Source organism: Salvelinus fontinalis, chromosome 11 (genome assembly GCF_029448725.1).
Source record: "Salvelinus fontinalis isolate EN_2023a chromosome 11, ASM2944872v1, whole genome shotgun sequence".
Lineage (NCBI taxonomy): Eukaryota > Metazoa > Chordata > Actinopteri > Salmoniformes > Salmonidae > Salvelinus > Salvelinus fontinalis.
In genome coordinates, this window is record NC_074675.1 from 39,894,629 (window position 1) to 39,914,509 (window position 19,881).

Below are 19,881 nucleotides of genomic sequence, written 5' to 3' on the forward strand. Positions count from 1 at the left end.
GCAAGAGAGATGAAAGAAAGAGAATCAGTAAACCGAAAAAAAAGAAAGAAAAAAGAGTTGAGAAATAACAGCCTTCAAAATGGAATAGGGAAAGATAAAAAAAAAATTGATTCTGAGCAATGTATTTTCTTTATTTATTCAGTCACACTACATTTATGTCTGAGAGGCTAATTTATTTCAGGGTCAGCGCAAAAACACTCAGAGGGGTTCAATCGTTCCTATCTCCAGTGTCAGTTTAGGAGGAGATAGTTCAAACTGGATCAATTGGATCTGGCAGGTGTGGCTTGGTTGTGCAGGCTCAGTTTCTACTGAGGAGCTGGCAGACTCCCACAGCTAGGAACAAGTACACAGGCATCCATTTCCAGCTGTGTGTGTGAGTGTATGTGCGCGTTTGTGTGTGACTGCCTCTGATGCAGTTGTTGCAGACCCCTGTGTTGTTGTGGAGGCTTCTGTCACCCATGATGGACCATCGCATCCTAAATCGAGGACTACACTCCTCGGTATCACACGGATGTAGCTACGGCAGCACTGGCCTGGCCTGAGGCTGCAGGGGAAACTTGGTGCTCTGCACTGTGCTGACCACTTTGTCTCCCATTCCATGTACCAGAACGTTGCCATTGGTGATGACATGCTCACCTTTACTGTTAAGGTGAGGCTGCAAGTTCTACCAACAAAATACAACCTAATACTCTGGTACCCTGAAAACCATGGTCCCTTCTGTATTTTACACCCTGAGTTAAATGTAATGGAGTCTGTTGCACATGTTGTTAATGGTTGCAGTTCATACAAAGACTTTGGGTATGTGGCCTTCAGATTGCAGGCCTGCCTAAGAGTAGTGCATAACAACTGACTAGGTACCCTAATGCAGGAGCCTAGCTGCGTGGAGGAGAAGGTACTGCTGTGTTTCAGCCATTATGGAGGAGCCTAGATGTGTGGAGGAGAAGGTACTGCTGTGTTTCAGCTGTTATGGGGGAGACTAGCTGTGTGGAGGAGAAGGTACTGCTGTGTTTCAGCTGTTATGGAGGAGACTAGCTGCGTGGAGGAGAAGGTACTGCTGTGTTTCAGCTGTTATGGAGGAGACTAGCTGCGTGGAGGAGAAGGTACTGCTGTGTTTCAGCCGTTATGGAGGAGCCTAGATGTGTGGAGGAGAAGGTACTGCTGTGTTTCAGCCATTATGGGGGAGCCTAGATGTGTGGAGGAGAAGGTACTGCTGTGTTTCAGCTGTTATGGGGGAGACTAGCTGTGTGGAGGAGAAGGTACTGCTGTGTTTCAGCTGTTATGGAGGAGACTAGCTGTGTGGAGGAGAAGGTACTGCTGTGTTTCAGCTGTTATGGAGGAGACTAGCTGCGTGGAGGAGAAGGTACTGCTGTGTTTCAGCCGTTATGGAGGAGCCTAGATGTGTGGAGGAGAAGGTACTGCTGTGTTTCAGCCGTTATGGGGGAGCCTAGATGTGTGGAGGAGAAGGTACTGCTGTGTTTCAGCCGTTATGGAGGAGCCTAGCTGCGTGGTGGAGAAGGTACTGCTGTGTTTCAGCCGTTATGGAGGAGCCTAGCTGCGTGGTGGAGAAGGTACTGCTGTGTTTCAGCCGTTATGGAGGAGCCTAGCTGTGTGGTGGAGAAGGTACTGCTGTGTTTCAGCCGTTATGGGGGAGCCTAGATGTGTGGAGGAGAAGGTACTGCTGTGTTTCAGCCGTTATGGAGGAGCCTAGCTGCGTGGTGGAGAAGGTACTGCTGTGTTTCAGCCGTTATGGAGGAGCCTAGCTGTGTGGAGGAGAAGGTACTGCTGTGTTTCAGCCGTTATGGGGGAGCCTAGATGTGTGGAGGAGAAGGTACTGCTGTGTTTCAGCTGTTATGGAGGAGACTAGCTGCGTGGTGGAGAAGGTACTGCTGTGTTTCAGCCGTTATGGGGGAGCCTAGATGTGTGGAGGAGAAGGTACTGCTGTGTTTCAGCCGTTATGGAGGAGCCTAGCTGTGTGGAGGAGAAGGTACTGCTGTGTTTCAGCCGTTATGGAGGAGCCTAGCTGTGTGGAGGAGAAGGTACTGCTGTGTTTCAGCCGTTATTGAGGAGCCTAGCTGTGTGGAGGAGAAGGTGCTTTTTGTTTCATTAAGTGTCCTTGCATCAACAACCTTTAAAAATGTTTGAATCCTTTATGACGTAATTTGATTTGTGGATTCAAAAAAGTATTTAAAATGTGTGCTTGTGTACATACCAAGCCTTTCTGCATAACAAGTCAATAACAGTATTGTAGCTGTGCGATTCCAGGGGCGGAGGAGGAAGACAATGGTGTCGTAAATATGACATTGTTTTTCTTTGTCTCCCCGCGACGCGGATCAGCGATGTGTGGGTTCAACCCGCAGTCCCCGTGGTTATGTCTGCGGGGCGGGCGGGTTTAGAGTCATGAAATATTGTGTGGATGAAGGTCGGGTGGGTTGAATAAAGAGAAAACGATACATACAAAAATATATAAATGTATTGTTCGTGTACAACTCATTTATTTATAGGCTACATTGTTTTTTTTCATTATTTTTAGGCTATCTGGCATTAGTGTGTAAGCCTATAAGCTTTAGGGCCTAAGTATACGCGTGCCTAACAGCCTACACGCTAATCGCCAAATGCTTTTGGGAATGGGCAGAAAAAGTACATGTCAATCTACAGAGGCAAAAATGTCGGTGTTTAATTCAAGAAGAGAAAAGCTGCAAAATGGAGAGTTGAAAATAAAGATAAGGGAAGGCCAGTAATGTCTGCTCCACGAAAGAAGCAGAGACGACAGAAAACTTGACTGATGTCAACTATACTGAACAAAAATATAACACGCAACATGCTAAAATATCAAAGATTTGTCTGAGTTACATTTCATATGATGAAATCTGTCAACAACAAAAAAGCCCTAATCTATGGATTTCACATGACTGGGAAAGCAGATATGCATTTGTTGGTCACAGATACTTTAAAAAATAAAATAAAAATTGGCTTTTACAATGGGCCTCAGGATCTCCTCACGGTATTTCTGTGCATTCAAATCGCCATCGATTAAAATGCAATTGTGTTTGTTGTCCGTAGCTTTTGCCTGCCGATACCATAACCCCACCGCCACCCTGGGGCACTCTGTTCACAGTGTTGACATCAGCAAACCCCTTGCCAACACGACCCAATACACATGGTCTGCATTTGAGACCGGTTGGTTGTCCTGACAAATTTTCTAAAACGACGCTGGAGTTGGCTTCTGGTAGAAAAATGAACATTCTGGCAACATTCCCGGCAGTCAGCATGCCAATTGTGCACTCCCTCAAAACTTGAGACATGGAAATGTGTTGAGTGACAATTTTAGATTGACCTTTTATTGCCCCCAGCACAAGGTGCACCTGTGTAATTATCATGCTGTTTAATTAGCTTCTTGATATGCCACACCTGTCAGGTGGATGGATTATCTTGGCAAAGGAGAGATGTTCACCAACAGGGATATAAACACATTTGTACACAAAATATTTTTGTGCGTATGGAAAGTTTCTTGAGATCTTTTATTTCAGTTCATGAAACATGGGACCAACACTTTACATTTGCGTTTATATTTTTGTTCTGTGTAGATTGAAGCACTCATTTCATTCTATCGATTTATGAAAGACAAACCCACACTGCTCTTGCCAGTTTTACTGTTCTTTATTAAGCTTTACGTATTGTCCTCAAGGCCTTTGTCGGTTTTGTTGAATATTGTCGATTTATGACATTATTCTGGTGAGCAAGGGTTTATTTAGTCTTCTAGGGCAACATAATCACAGAAGATATGCTGCATGTATCTAATTATAGACAAGTTGACTAACAAATAGTCGACCAAAATGGTGGAAATTATAAGCAGAAACATTTAGGCAAAAGAAAATCCTGCACCCTGACAACAAATCATTCCGCCCTCTCAGAGCATTTTCTATATTAGCGGTCTAGGGTCAGGTGCGGGCCTCACTTTATCACAAAGTCGGGCAGTTATGGATGGGTTATTAGCAATTGCAGGGGTGGGTAACCAAACAGCTGACCCGTACACCACAAGCGCAGATACACATTAAAGATTCTCTTTAGATCTTGTTTCCCTGAGGTCTTGGGTTAAAGGTTTGATTCCACACACAGCCAGCCCCCCCCCCCCCCCCCCCACTTACACCTTAGCTATCACAAAGGCAAACACACCGTAGGCAGATCTACAAACACACACCCCCACCACACACACAAACAAACACACCCCTCTACATCATTACAATCCCCCATGATATGCTCATCAATCATTTCAGCTAAAGCCCACCTCCACTCTCCTGCCTCCCCTGCTCTCCCTGATTGCATTTAGAAACAAGCATCTTATGACTGTGTGGTCTAAGCTTAGCTGTAAATGGTTAGGGCCAGGATGGAAAGGTCAGGCCTCATAACACTCCAGCAAACAGTGGGAGAGGGCAGGCAAATCAATGACAACACACACACACACACACAGAGAGAGGAAGACAAGAATAACACACACGTCCTCTTATAAGGGAGCTGTCCCTTTAACTCTCACCTTTGTGGCCATTATCTTGTGTCTTAGTGGGCCCCAGGATATAGGAGGTAGAACCCTAGGGAAACCTAGCTCTCTGGAGAATAGAGGTTAGTTCCCATAGCCACTCCGATGCGGCAATCCATTCCAAATGCAATCATGAAGCAGGCGTTTGCTCTCCTACAAATAGTTAAGTGCAGCAAAAGTGACAAGCATGATCGACGATACTGATACCATCCTACAATAAAGGGGGATAATACAGGATGAAAACAGGGTCCTTTGTGTGGCCTGGCTGGTCTAGCGGTAATGCTGCAGCCTCTGGCACAACTGTCTACAGTGACAACCTACTACCCCTTGACACAATCTCTCTCCATCTTTTAACACTGTCATCCTCTCTCTCTAGCTGTTCCATAAAGTCAGAAAACACCTTCAAAAGTAAATAAAGTAGTACAGCGGCCTTTGTGTAAGTGTGAAGCATGTTACATTGACAATGTGTAAGCCTATGGTAGGGGTATTTATATCCAGCCTGGAGGTCCAGAGGTCTGGATTACTGCTGCTTTTCTGTTCTACGTGATAATTAACACCCACCTGGTGTCCCAGGTCTAAATAAGTCCTTGATTAAAGGGTAAGAATTACAAAATCAGCAGTGAAACACATTCAGTGACATTCAACAACAAACAAAAGTATCCCGCTATTTGATTAAATATGTTTTTTTCTTTCTAGTGGTAAAAAACAGTTTCAAGGCTTTATTCTCTCCAACAAACAGTGTGTTGAAGTGCTTTTAAGATCCCTAGGTATCCGTCGACTGCTGTGGGGCTACTCCATCAATAAAGACCATCTTGACAGGCATCCTATTTAATCAAACTAACAGGAGGCACAGAGGCATCGTTTTCCCTAATCGTAATGAACATTTAATGGTGTCCTATAGCACTTTTGCCTGCTCACAAAACATACGTGCACATCATACGTAAACGTATACAGCCACTGTTAATAACACACATTGGGTACATGTGCACCCACCCACACACGCACACACCCACCCACATGTGTCATATAACTCTTCTTCTACCCGCCAATCAAAAGAGAACGAACGCAGAAATAGGTGTAACATGTCTCCCTTCGGCAAAGACTTGACCATCGCCATCAGCAATGACAGTAACGCATTAACGTTAATCTGTGCTACAATGCACAGCGGTTCCTTCCGCAGAAATGATCATATGGAGTGATGGAGGGGAACATATCCCAGAGCACAACGTTACATCTGCCTCACTTGTTCATGATGCTCTCTATTTATTCATCCATTTTTAAGGGATAGCGATGAGCATCTCTCAATATCACACGCGAACACTTGGGTGGCTAGGCCGCTTTCAATTTCCCTTGAAACGCATTGTGAAGGACCTCTCTTGGCCTGAGGGACTATGGTTATGTCCCAAATGGCATTCTATTCCCTATATAGTGCACAACTTTTGACCAGAGCCCTATAGGCCTCAGTGCTTTCAGAAAGCATCCATACCCCTTGACTTATTCTACATTTTGAAAATGTAATTAAAAAATGTAAATCACCCATCTACACACAATAGCCCAATTTGAAAATATTTTAGCACATTTTTTGAAAGTGAAATTCTGAAACAGCACATTTACATAAGTATTCACACACCTTTGCTGGGACACTCCAAATTGAGCTCAGGTGCATCCAATTTCCTTTGATCATCCTTGAGATGTCACTACAACTTCATTGGAGAGCACTTGTGGACAAATCAATTGTTTGGACATGTCTATATAAGGTCCCACAGTCGACAGTGCATGTCAGAGTAGAAACTATACCATGAAGTCTAAGGAACTGTCCGTGGATCTTGTTTTGGTCACAGGTCCAGGAATGACTGAAGAATTGCAACATTTAGCTGGGGCTAACGCTTCAGATAGCAATACTTGGTGATTTGAAAAGTCATAGTCAAATCGCTCAATAATATATTCGTTTTAGCAAAAAAAATATTTAATTTACAATCTGTAGAAACTATGAGAATAGAAAGGTTCAGAACTTTTATGAAGCATCACAGCACAGTTGAAAAATATATGGCAAACAGAAATCCAATACGGATGGTGTTAAGAGAGATGGGAGGGATTGAATGGAGCTGAAGGTTGGGACTAATAACAACAAGAGAACAAAAGTAAAATATACTGTGTCTGTGAAATGTATATAGGTTCAGAACATTTGTGAAACAGCACAGTTCAAAATATATTGAAAATAGAACTGGATGGACATCAGAAATAGATGGGAGAGGTTGAGGGTAGAGGAAGGATAGCACTAAAAACAATGTTTATAGCATGTAACAGTTGGAAGTAAAAGCCTAAGTGTTGTTGTTCATTAGTTTACTCCAATTAGGGGAGGGGTGGTAGGGTTAATGAAAAATAGTAAAGGAAAATATATTTTTAAAATATATGTACAGTACCAGTCAAAGGTTTGGACACACCTACTCAGTCAAGGGCTTTTCTTTATTTTTACTATTTTCTACATTATACATTAATAGTGGATTCAAAAAAACTACACATATAGAATCATGTAGTAACCAGAAATGTGTTAAAAAAACAAAAGTGTTTTATATTTGAGATTCTTCAAAGTAGCCACACTTTGCCTTGATAGCTTTGCACACTCTTGGCATTCTCTCAACCAGCTTCATGAGGAATGATTTTCCAACAGTCTTGAAGGAGTTCCCACATATGCTGAGCGCTTGTTGGATGCTTTTCCTTCACTCTGCCGTCCAACTCATCTCAAACCTTCTCAATTCGGTTGAGATCGGGTGATTGTGGAGGTCAGGTCATCTGATGCAGCACTACATCACTCTCCTTCTTGGTCAAATGGCCCTTACACAGCCTGGAGGTGTGTTGGGTCATTGTCGTGTTGAAAAACAAATAATATGCCACAAAGCCCAAACCAGATGGGATGGCGTATCGCTGCAGAATGCTGTGGTAGCCATGCTGGTGAAGTGTGCCTTGAATTCTAAATAAATCACAGTCTCACCAGCAAAGCATCCCAACACCATCACACCTCCTCCTCCATGACTCAGAGGGAAACACACATGCAGAGATCATCCATTCACCTATTCTGCGTCTCACAAAGACATGGCAGTTGGAACCAAAAATCTCGGACTCATCAGACCAAAGGACAGATTTCCATCGGTCTAATGTCCATTGCTCATGTTTCTTGGCCCAAGCAAGTCTTGTCTTCAATTCGACCATGAAGGCCTGATTCACGCAGTCTCCTCTGAACAGTTGATGTTGAGTTGTGTCTGTTACTTGAACTCTGTGAAGCATTTATTTGGGCTGCAATTTCTGAGAATGGTAACTAATGAACTTATCCTCTGCAGCAGAGGTAACTCTGGGTCTTCCATTCCTGTGGCAGTCCTCATGAGAGCCAGTTTCATCATAGCGCTTGATGGTGTTTGTGACTGCACTTGAAGAAACTTTCAAAGTTCTTGACATTTTCTGTATTGATTGACTTTCATATCTTAAAGTAAAGGACTGTCATTTCTTTTTACTCATTTGAGCTGGTCTTGCCATAATATGTACTTGGTCTTTTACCAAATAGGGCTATCTTCTGTATACCACCACTACCTTGTCACAACACAACCGATTGGCTCAAACGCATTAAGAAGGAAAGAAATTGCACAAATGTACCTTTAAGAAGGCACACCTGTGAATTGAAATGCATTCCAGAGACTACCTCATGAAGCTGGTTGAGAGAAGGCCAAGAGTGTGCAAAGCTGTCATCAAGGCAAAGGGTGGCTACTTTGAAGAATCTCTAATATAACATGTATTTTGATTTGTTTAACACTTTTTTTGGTTACTACATGATTCCATATGTGTAATTTCATAGTTTTGACATCTTCACTATTATTCTACAATGTAGAAAATAGTCAAACATGAAGAAAAACCCTTGAATGAGTAGGTGTGTCCAAACTTTGGACTGGTACTGTGTGTGTGTGTATAAATAAACTCAGCAAAAAAAGAAATGTCCTCTCACTTTCAACTGCGTTTTATTTTCAGCAAACTTAACATGTGTAAATATTTGTATGAACATAACACGATTCAACAATTGAGACATAAACTGAACAAGTTCCACAGACATGTGACTAACAGAAATGGAATAATGTGTGTGTGTGGGGGGGTGGGGGGGTCAAAATCAAAAGTAACCGTCAGTGTCTGGTGTGGCCACCAGCTGCATTAAGTACTGCTGTGCATCTCCTCCTTATAGACTGCACCAGACTTGCCAGTTATTGCTGTGAGATGTTACCCTACTCTTCCACCAAGGCACCTGCAAGTTCACAGACATTTCTGGGGGGAATGGCCCAAGCCCTCACCATCCAATCCAACAGGTCCCAGACGTGCTCAATAGGATTGAGGTTCGGGCTCTTCGCTAGCCATGGCAGAACACTGACATTCCTGTCTTGCAGGAAATCACGCACAAATAGAGCAGTATGGCTGGCGGCATTGTCATGCTGGAGGGTCATGTCAGGATGAGCCTGCAGGAAGGGTACCACGAGGGAGGAGGATGTCTTCCCTGTAACACAAAGCGTTGAGATTGCCTGCAATGACAACAAGCTCAGTCCGATGATGCTGTGACACACCGCCCCAGACCATGACGGACCCTCCACCTCCAAATCGATCCCGCTCCAGAGTACAGGCCTCAGTGTAACGCTTATTCCTTCGACGAAAAACACGAATCCGACCATCACCCCTGGTGAGATAAAACCGCGACTCGTCAGTGAAGACCACTTTTTGCCAGTCCTGTCTGGTCCAGCGACGGTGGGTTTGTGTCCATAGGTGATGTTGTTACCAGTGATGTCTAGTGAGGACCTGCCTTACAACAGGCCTACAGCCCTCAGTCCAGCCTCTCTCAGCCTATTGCGGACAGTCTGAGCACTGATGGAGGGATTGGCGTTCCTGGTGTAACTCGTGCAGTTGTTGTTACCATCCTGTACCTGTCCCGCAGATGTGATGCTCGGATGTACTGATCCTGTGCAGGTGTTACACGTGGTCTGCCACTGCGAGGACAATCAGCTGTCCATCCTGTCTCCCTGTAGCGCTGTCTTAGGCATCTCACAGTACTGACATTGCAATTTTTGCCCTGGCCACATCTGCAGTCCTCATGCCTCCTTGCAGCATGCCTAAGGCACATTCACGCAGATGAGCAGGGACCCTGGGCATCTTTCTTTTGGTGTTTTTCAGAGTCAGTAGAAATGCCTCTTTAGTGTCCTAAGTTTTTATAACTGTGACCTTAATTTCCTACCGTCTGTAAGCTGTTAGCGTCTTAACGACCGTTCCACAGGTGCATGTTCATTAATTGTTTCTGGTTCATTGAACAAGCATGGGAAACAGTGTTTAAACCCTTTACAATGAAGATCTGTGAAGTTATTTGGATTTTTACGAATTATCTTTGAAAGACAGGGTCCTGAAAAAGGGACGTTTCTTTTTTTGCTATACAGTCGTATGAAAAAGTTTGGCCACCCCTCTGAGGCTGCATAATAATTTACTCTGTCGTCACAGAAAATGATCACAGTGGCATGCCATTCATTTTCTAATAAAAGCTGAGTATGGGGGTATTGTCCAGACAAAGATTTTTAGTGTGGCAATATTAAGTTGTATGAAATTAAATCAGAAAAAGGGCTATAAATAGGCTGTCCATTCTGTTGATTTGAATACCTGTAACTACTTAGCACTGATTAATTGGAACACACAATTGGTTTGGTGAGCTCATTAAGCCTTGAACTTCATAGACAAGTGCATCCAATCATGAGAAAAGGTATTTAAGGTGGCCAATTGCAAGTTGTTGTTCTCTCTGACTCTCCTCTGAAGAGTGGCAACATCGGGGCCTCAAAACAACTCTCAAATGACCTGAAAACAAAGATTGTTCAACATTATGGTTTAGAGGAAGGCTACAAAAAGCTATCGCAGAGATTTAAGCTGTCAGTGTCCACTGTGAGGAACATAGTGAGGAAATGGAAGACCACAGGCACAGTTCTTGTTAAGGCCAGAAGTGGCAGGCCAAGTAAAATATCGGAGGCAAAGGCGAAGGATGGTGAGAACGGTCAAAAACAGCCCACAGACCACCTCCAAAGACCTACAACATCATCTTGCTGCAGATGGTGTCACTGTGCATCGTTCAACAATTCAGCGCACTTTGCACAAGGAGAAGCTGTATGGGAGAGTGATGCGGAAGAAGCCTTTTCTGCACACACGCCACAAACAGAGTCGCTTGAGGTATGCAAACGCACATTTGGACAAGCCAGCTTCATTTTGGAATAAGGTGCTGTGGACTGATGAAACAAAGATTGAGTTATTTGGTCATAACAAGGGACGTTATGCATGGCGGCAAAAGAACACAGCGTTCCAAGAAAAACACTTGCTACCCACAGTAAAATTTGGTGGGGGTTCCATCATGCTGTGGGGCTGTGTGGCCAGTGCCGGTACTGGGATTCTTGTTAAAGTTGAGGGTTGCATGGATTCCACTCAATATCAGCAGATTCTTGGGAATAATGTTGAAGATTCAGTCACAAAGTTGAAGTTACGCCGGCGCTGGATATTTCAAAAAGACAACGACCCAAAACACTGCTCAAAATCTACCCGGGCATTTATGCAGAGGAACAAGTACAATGTTGTGGAATGGCCATCCCAGTCCCCAGACCTGAATATCATTGAGAATCTGTGGGATGATTTGAAGCGGGCTGTCCATGCTCGGCAACCATCAAACCTAACTGAACTGGAGATGTTCTGTAAGGAGGAATGGTCCAAAATACCTTCGTCCAGAATCCAGACACTCATTACGGGCTATGGGAACTTCTAGAGGCTGTTATTTTAGCAAAAGGAGGCTCTACTAAATATTGATGTGATTTTTCTATTGATTTGATGCATATTGCATATCTAATTTTGTTTTGATGCATATTGCACATTTTCTGTTAATCCAATAAACCTCATTTCACTACTGAAATATTACTGTGTCCATCAGTTATTTGATAGATCAAAATGAAATTGCTGATACAAACACCAAATTATTTATAAATGGAAATCATGGAAATTATCAGGGGTGCCCAAACTTTTTCATACGACTGTATATATAAAGGGGATTGGAAAGGATGCAGGTAATTATATTGATGGAAGCTACAGTACAATCTGCAATATTAAAGCTGATCTACCCCCCAATAAACAATAAAAAAATGACATTGGTCAGGGATGTGACCAAGAACCCAATGACCACTTTGACAGAACTACAGAGTTCCTTGGCTGAGATGGGAGAACCTGCCAGAAGGACAACAGTCTCAGCACTTCACCAATCTTGGCATTACGGGGTAGTGGACAGATGGAAGCCACTCCTGAGAAAAAGGCACATGACAGCACGCCTGGAGTTTGCAAAAAGGCATGTGAAAGACTCGAGAGCATTAGGCAATAGACTCTGTGGTTTCATGAGACAAAAATGTAACTCTTTGGCCTGAATGCAAAGCACTATGTCTGGAGAGAAATAGGCAAACTATTCTGTCGATGTGCCCTTGAGCAAGGCACTTATCCAGAGCGACTTAAAAGAGCAACTAGGGTTAAGAGTGTCTTATAAATGACTAAAATGTAAACATTTAAATGATTGGCAGCATTCAGGACGGCCAATTTAAATTCCCTGGGACCTTGTTAAGTCAGTATTTGTGATACCGTATTACACTATTATTCCTTTCCCATTTTTTATTTACAGGCCAAATACTTAAAGGGCCAATCTGCAGTGGAAACAAAGTAGACACCCCATCTCGGTTTTGGTAATAAGGCGGCGGGGTGGGCCTGGAGAAATGTATCACCTCAATCTCATAGACAGAGCTATGGATGCAATGACTGATCCATGATATCAAAATGATCGTTTTAACCATGTTGAGGTCATATAGTGTTTCTTTATATGTACAATGTGTACAAACATTGGAGTAAAACAAGCTTATCTTCTGGGTTCTGACAGGGTGTCACAGTTAGCTCCTGAGGAATGAAGTTATATTCTTCAAGAATCAATGGGCATATCATTCATTTATAAGTCCAAAAATGGATGTAGCAACTACAGTTTTCCCCTTTAATATTTCACAGATATTTTCAAAGAGGAAGCAGGCAGCACATACCAACCATGACCTCACACCATGACCCCAAACCCAGTTCAATGTTGACCAATGAACAGACCCTCAAATAATAGCGTTTTCAAATTGCACAATAACACAATGAGACTATTGCTACCATGGCCATACAAAGATGAGTTCACCATATATTATGAAAGATTTAGCTGTGATCTCTCCCCTGGTTATAGGGCAACACTGACATCACAGGTGGCAGGTAGCCTAGTAGTTGGAGCGTTGGGCCAGTAACCGATAGGTTGCTAGATCGAATACCAGAGCTCACAAGGTAAAAATCTGTCGTTCTGCCCCTAAACAAGGCAGTTAACCCACTGTTCCTAGGCCGTCATTGTAAATAAGAATTTGTTCTTAACTGACTTGCCTAGTTAAATAAAGGTCAAATAAAATAAATAAATCACAGTCACTACAGTAGGTTGTCTGAGAGACAGGAATTATGGTTAGAAAATTACTGGGCGCCTGGAATTATTACGCGGCAGGTAGACTAGCGGTTAGAGTGTTGGGCCTGTAACCCGAAATGTTGCTGGTTCGAATACCCGAGCCGACAAGGTGAAAAATATGCCGATGTGTCCTTGAGCAAGGCACTTAACCCTACATTTGCTCAAGGGGCACCGTACTACTATGGCTAAACCCGTAAAACAACACATTTCACTGTGACAATAAAACATATTTTATTTATATATATATATATATATATATATATATATATATATATATATATTTATAAAAACCAGCACAACACCTAGTGAGTCATGAAATAAAATAATGGTTACATGATGACCAGCAAACTGCTTGGCTATTGGCTAATAAATTGCTTGGCTATTCTGAGTAATGTTGTTATGGATATGCTTATTCTAAAACCTGTTCCCACAGGCCGCTATAAGAGACAGAGGAGGGCAGAGAAATAAATAAAGCTCGACTATGTCCTTGAGCAAAGTTGTGTATTTTGCATGAAGCAATTACAGAAGGACAAACGGGTCAGTAGACACTCATGTTTTGGGAGAAGTCTCGTCTCACCACCTTTACAAGGACATTTTGTTTTGCTCTGTTGGTTCCTCATTTTATCTAGGAGCAAAAAAATTAAGATCAGGGTTCAAGTTCAGCGGCTATGTGAATAGAAATGTTGTCTTCACTTTTTATTCTTAGAGGGAGTCATCCTTAACCTTATACATGGTTTCCTTGAATGCCTAAAACGTTCTGCTCAGAACAAAGAAACCAAAAATGGCCTTGGCGATATGAGTGTGGTGCAGGGCTTGAGTGACCTATTTACTTTTGCTATGTCGGTTTAGTGTTCCTATTTCAAGCTTCACTAGGTCAGTGAAACCTCAGAATGTTATGATTCAATTGGCCAAAAGACGAGTACACTTGGAGAGGAGAAAAATATTTTGAGAGAGATTTTTGTTTCAAAAGTAGTGTAGGATAAAAAGTAGGTTTGATCCTCTCCACGTCACCAAGTGGAAAGGATCTGTGTCTGCACTACATACTCTCACTACTGGTGTCCCCCAGGGCTCAGTTCTAGGCCTCTTCTCTCTATACACCAAGTCACTCAGCTCTGTCATATCCTCACATGGTCTCTCCTATCATTGCTATGAGGACAACAATCCAGTACTTTTCCCCTTCCCCCCTTCTGACACCTAGGTATTTCTACATGCCAGGCTGATATCTCAACTTGTCGACCCACCATATCGACCCACCACCTCAAGCTCAACAAGACGGAGCTGTTCTTCCTCCCGGGGAAGGCCTGCCCACTCAAAGAAATCTTAATCATGGTTGATAACGCCACAGTGTTGCCCTCCCAGAGTGCAAAGAACCTTGGCCTGACCCTGGACAACACCCTGTCGTTCTCTGCAAACATCAAAGCAGTGACTCGCTCCTGCAGGTTTAAGCTCTACAACATCCATAGAGTACGACCCTACCTAACACAAGAAGTGAAGCAGGTCCTGATCTAGGCACTTGTCATTTCCCGTCTGGACTAATACAACTCGCTGTTGGCTGGGCTCCCCGCTTGTGCCATCAATCCCCTGCAACTTATCCAGAATGCTGCAGCCCGCCTGGTTTTCAACCTTCCCAAGATCTCCCATGTCACCCAACTCCTCTGCACACTGCACTGGCTTCGACGAAGCTCGCATCCACTACAAGACCATGGACCTATGGAGCAGCAAGAGGCACTGCCCCTCCCTACCTTCAGGTTATGCTCAACCCTACACCCCAACCCATGCACTCCATTCTGCCACCTCCGGGCTCTTGACCCTCCCACCCGTACAGGAGGGCAGCTCCAGTTCAGCCCTGTCCAAGATCTACTCTGTCCTGGCACTCCAATGGTGGAACCAGCTTCCCCCTAATGCTAGGACAGCAGAGTCCCTGCCCATCTACTGAAACCCAACATTAAATAGGATACTTCAAATATTATCTTAAATAATCACCCTTCTCAAACTTTCATGAATCAACACTTGCATTTGACTCCCCCTCACCCCCTTCTAAAGTCAGCAAAAAAAGAAACATCCTCACACTGTCAAATGCGTATATTTATCAGCAAACGTGTGAAAATATTTGTATGAACATAAGATTCAACAACTGAGACAATCTGAACAAGTTCCACAGACATGTGACTAACAGAAATTGAATAACGTGACCATGAACAAAGGGGGGGTCAAAATCAAAAGTAACAGTTAGGATCTGGTGTGGCCACCAGCTGCATTAAGTACAGCAGTGCATCTCATCCTCAAGGACTACACCAGATTTGCCAGTTCTTGCTGTGAGATGTTACCCCACTCTTCCACCAAGGCACCTGCCACTTCACAGACATTTCTGGGGGGAATGGCCCTAGCCCTCACCCTCCGATCCAACAGGTCCCAGACGTGCTCAATGGGATTGAGATCCGGGATCTTCACTGGCCATGGCAGAACACTGACATTCCTGTCAGTATGGCTGGTGGCATTGTCATGCTGGAGGGTCATGTCAGGATGAGCCTGCAGGAAGGGTGTCTTCCCTGTAACGCACAGCGTTGAGATTGCCTGCAATGACAACAAGCTCAGTCCAATGATGCTGTGACACACCGCCCCAGACCATGACAGACCCTCCACCTCCAAATCGATCCCGCTCCAGAGTACAGGCATCGGTGTAACGCTTATTCCTTGGATGATAAAGGCGAATCCGACCATCACCTCTGTGAGACAAAACCGCGACTCATCTGTGAAGAGCACTTTCTGCCAGTCCTGTCTGTTCCAGCGACGGTGGGTTTGTGCCCATAGACGATGTTGCCAGTGATGTCTGTTGAGGACCTGCCTTTACAACAGGCCTACAAGCCCTCAGTCCAGTCTCTCTTGGCCTATTGCGGACAGTCTGAGCACTGATGGAGGGATTGTGCATTCCTGGTGTAACTCGGGCAGTTGTTGTTGCCATCTTGTACCTGTCCCGCAGGTGTGATGTTCGGATGTACCGATCCTGTGCAGGTGTTGTTACATGTGGTCTGAAACTGCGAGGACAATCAGCTGTCCATCCTGTCTCCCTGTAGCGCTGTCTTAGGCATCTCACAGTACGGACATTGCAATTTATTGCCCTGGCCACATCTGCAGTCCTCATGCCTCCTTGCAGCATGCCTAAGGCACGTTCACGCAGATGAGCAGGGACCCTGGGCATCTTTCTTTTGGTGTTTTTCAGAGTGAGTAGAAAGGCCTCTTTAGTGTCCTAAGTTTTCATAACTGTGACCTTAATTGCCTACCGTCTGTAAGGTGTTAGCGTCTTAACGACCGTTCCACAGGTGCATGTTCATTAATTGTTTCTGGTTCATTGAACAAGCATGGGAAACAGTGTTTCAACCCTTTACAATGAAGATCTGTGAAGTTACTTGGATTTTGACAAATGATCTTTGAAAGACAGGGTACTGAAAAAGGGACGTTTCTTATTTTGCTGATAATCATTTTTAAAGAAACGTCTACGTACTATGCCTGTGATATGTGATTGTCCCATCTTGCCCCTGAGTGGCGCAGCGGTCTAAGGCACTACATCTCAGTGCTAGAGGCGTCATTACAGACACTGGTTCGATTCCAGGCAGTATCACAACCGGCCGTGATTGGGAGTCCCATACTGCAGAGCACAATTGGCCCAGCATCGTCCGGATTGGAGTTTGGCCAGGGTAGGCCGTCATTATAAATAAGACTTTTTTCCTTAACTGACTTGCCTAGTTAAAAATGTTTTAATGAAAAGATGACTAAGTCTCACTGGTACAAAGAACATCCAGCAAACTTCCAAAGGTGCAGAGTACAAATTATGTCAGAGGAAGGAGAAAACACGAAAATAAGAACAATTCCAAATGCTTTCTGACATGTTGACGTTTAATGGCAACATTTTTGACAATATTCTTCCACAGTAATCAAATGGAGTGCAGCGGTTCTTCCTTTTCTTATTAGAGACGCACCTATGACCATCGTTAAACCACCATCTTTAGTCCAATTTAAGAAATGCAGTTAAAACTGGAAACCCTCTCTATCCAGAATAAGAAAAAGTAGTTGTTTCAAATGTCAGAGGTCAATTGTTAACTTCAGCCAAACATTTGGGGGGGGTCTTCAAATCTTGAAGACCCCCCCCCCCCCCCCCCCCCAAATGATTTAATTAATATAAAAACTAACCCCAATACCTTCCTCATCCTGCAGACTTCTTTACATGCTGCAGACTTCTTAGAAAACACCACTCCCTTGCAACACGCCATGACGCCTGCAGATGTTTCCACCTCAGACAGAGTTACGTGCCTCATTTCAAACCAGTCCTTCCTGGCTAATTAGTCTTTTCCTTTGTTTCTCAGGGCTTTACGGCAGCTACAATTAGATAAGCTAGACACTCGGTTTCTGGAATGGGCCCATTATTTTGAAATGAATCCACTTTTTATGACCGATCATTTGCATAACGGCGGTCTAGCCGCCTAGAAGACTTTACATATCGGTGAGATCAAAAGAAGAGATGTAGCTTTTGGGTTTGGAAGGAGAGCGAGCATAACAAGATAGGGACTTGGTCAGTGAACGGCTAAACTCAATAATCCTTCATTGTTAATATTTGAACTGTGTTCACACCTTTCTGCTTGGCTACGTGTTCTAGGGGTCTTGTAGTTCAAACTCCCCCTGGGATACACTTCAATCAATAGACAAGGTACTGTAAATCAGAATCAAGAAATCCTAAAGATATTTTATTTTTTATAAATATATACACTATTCATACAAAAGTATGTGGACACACCTTCAAACAGTGGATTTGGCTATTTCAGCCACACACATTGCTGACAGGTGTATAACATCGAGCACACATGTCATCTCCAAAGACTAACATTGGCAGTAGAATGGCCTTATTGAAGAGCTCAGCATGGAACCTTCATAGGATGCCACCTTTCCATGTCAATTCGTCAAATTTCTGCCCTGCCCCGGTCAACTATAACTGCTGTTATTGTGAAGTGGAAACGTCTGGGAGGAACAAGTGGTAGGCCACACAAGCTCATAAAACGGAACCGCCGCGTGCTGAAGCAAATAAAAATTGTCTGTCCTCAGTTGCAACTCTCACTACCGAGTTCCAAACTGCCTCTGGAAGCAATGTCAGCACGAGAACTGTTCGTCGGTAGCTTCATGAAATGGGTTTCCATGGCCGAGCAGCCACACACAAGCCTGAGATCACCATGCGCATGTGTCGGCTGGAGTGGTGTAAAGCTCGCCGGTATTGGACTCTGGAGCAGTGGAAACGTGTTCTCTCGAGTGATCAAATCAAATTTTAGTAGTCACATCCGCCGAATACAACAGGTGTAGACCTCACAGTGAAATGCATACGTACAAGCCCCTAACCAACAATGCAGTTTAAAAAAAATACGGATAAGAAGAGATAAAAGTAACAAGTAATTAAAGAACAGCAGTGAAATAACAATAGCGAGACTATATACAGGTGGGTACCGGTACAGAGTCAATGTGCGGGGGCACCGGTTAGTTGAGGTAGTATGTACATGTAGGTAGAGTTATTAAAGTGACTATGCATAGATGACAAAAGAATCCCGCGTTACCATCTGACAATGCAGTGTACAAATCTGGGTTTGGCTGGTGCCAGGAGACCGCTACCTGCCAAATGCATAGTGCCAACTGTAAAGTTTGGTGGAGGAGGAGCTTAGTTCCAGTAAAGAGAAATCTTAATGCTACAGCATACAATGACATTCCAGACAATTCCGTGCTTCCAACTTTGTGGCAACAGTTTGGGGAAAGCCCTGTTGCTATCCTGCTCCAGCATGGCAACGCCCCTGTGCACATACCGAGGTCCATACAGAACTGGTTTGTCGAGATCGGTGTGGAAGAACTTGACTGGCCTGACAAAATCTAGTGGAAAGCCTTCCCAGAATTGTGGAAGCTATTATAGAAGCAAACAACCAGTCAAAAGTTTGGACAAACCTACTCATTCAAGGGTTTTTCTTTATTTGTACTATTGTCTACAGTGTATAATAATAGTGAAGACATCACAACTATGAAATAACAGAATTGGAATCATGTTGAAACTAAAAAAAAGTGTTAAACAAATCAAAATATATTTCATATTTGAGATTCTTCAAAGTAGCCACCCATGGAATAACTTATAACATACTTAAATAGAACTTCAAATGAATAACTTCAAAAGGGCACACTCTTGGCATTCTCTCAACCAGCTTCATGAGGTAGTCACCTGGAATGCATTTCAATTCACAGGTGTGCCTTGTTAAAAGTTCATTTGTGGAATTTCTTTCCTTTTTAATGCATTTGAGCCAATCAGTTGTGATGTGGCAAGGTAGGGGTGGTATACAGAAAATAGCTCTATTTAGTAAAAGACCAAGTCAATATTATGGCAAGAACAGCTCAAATAAGCAGAGAGAAATAACAGTCCATCATTACTTTAAGACATGAAGGTCAGTCAATACGGAACATTTCAAGAACATTGAACGTTTCTTCAAGAGCAGTCACAAAAACCATCAAGCCCTATGATGGAACTGGCTCTCATGAGGACCGCCACAGGAATGGAAGACCCAGAGTTACCCCTTCTGCAGAGGATAAGTTTATTAGAGTTACCAGCCTCAGAAATTGCAGCCAAAAGAAATGCTTTAAGGTTCAAGTAACAGACACATCCCAGCATCAACTGTTCAGAGGAGACTGTGTGAATCAGGCCTTCATGGTCAAATTACTGCAAAGAAACCTCTAATAAAGGACACCAATAAGGATAATAAAATTGACTGGG

The 19,881-nt window shown here is 43.5% G+C and overlaps 1 protein-coding gene across 20 annotated transcripts in view; it reads right to left on the bottom strand.

Moving 5' to 3' along the window:
* Positions 1–19,881, bottom strand: part of LOC129865730 (adhesion G protein-coupled receptor L3-like) — a 306,636-nt gene that overhangs the window by 117,951 nt on the left and 168,804 nt on the right. The window lies entirely within an intron of this gene.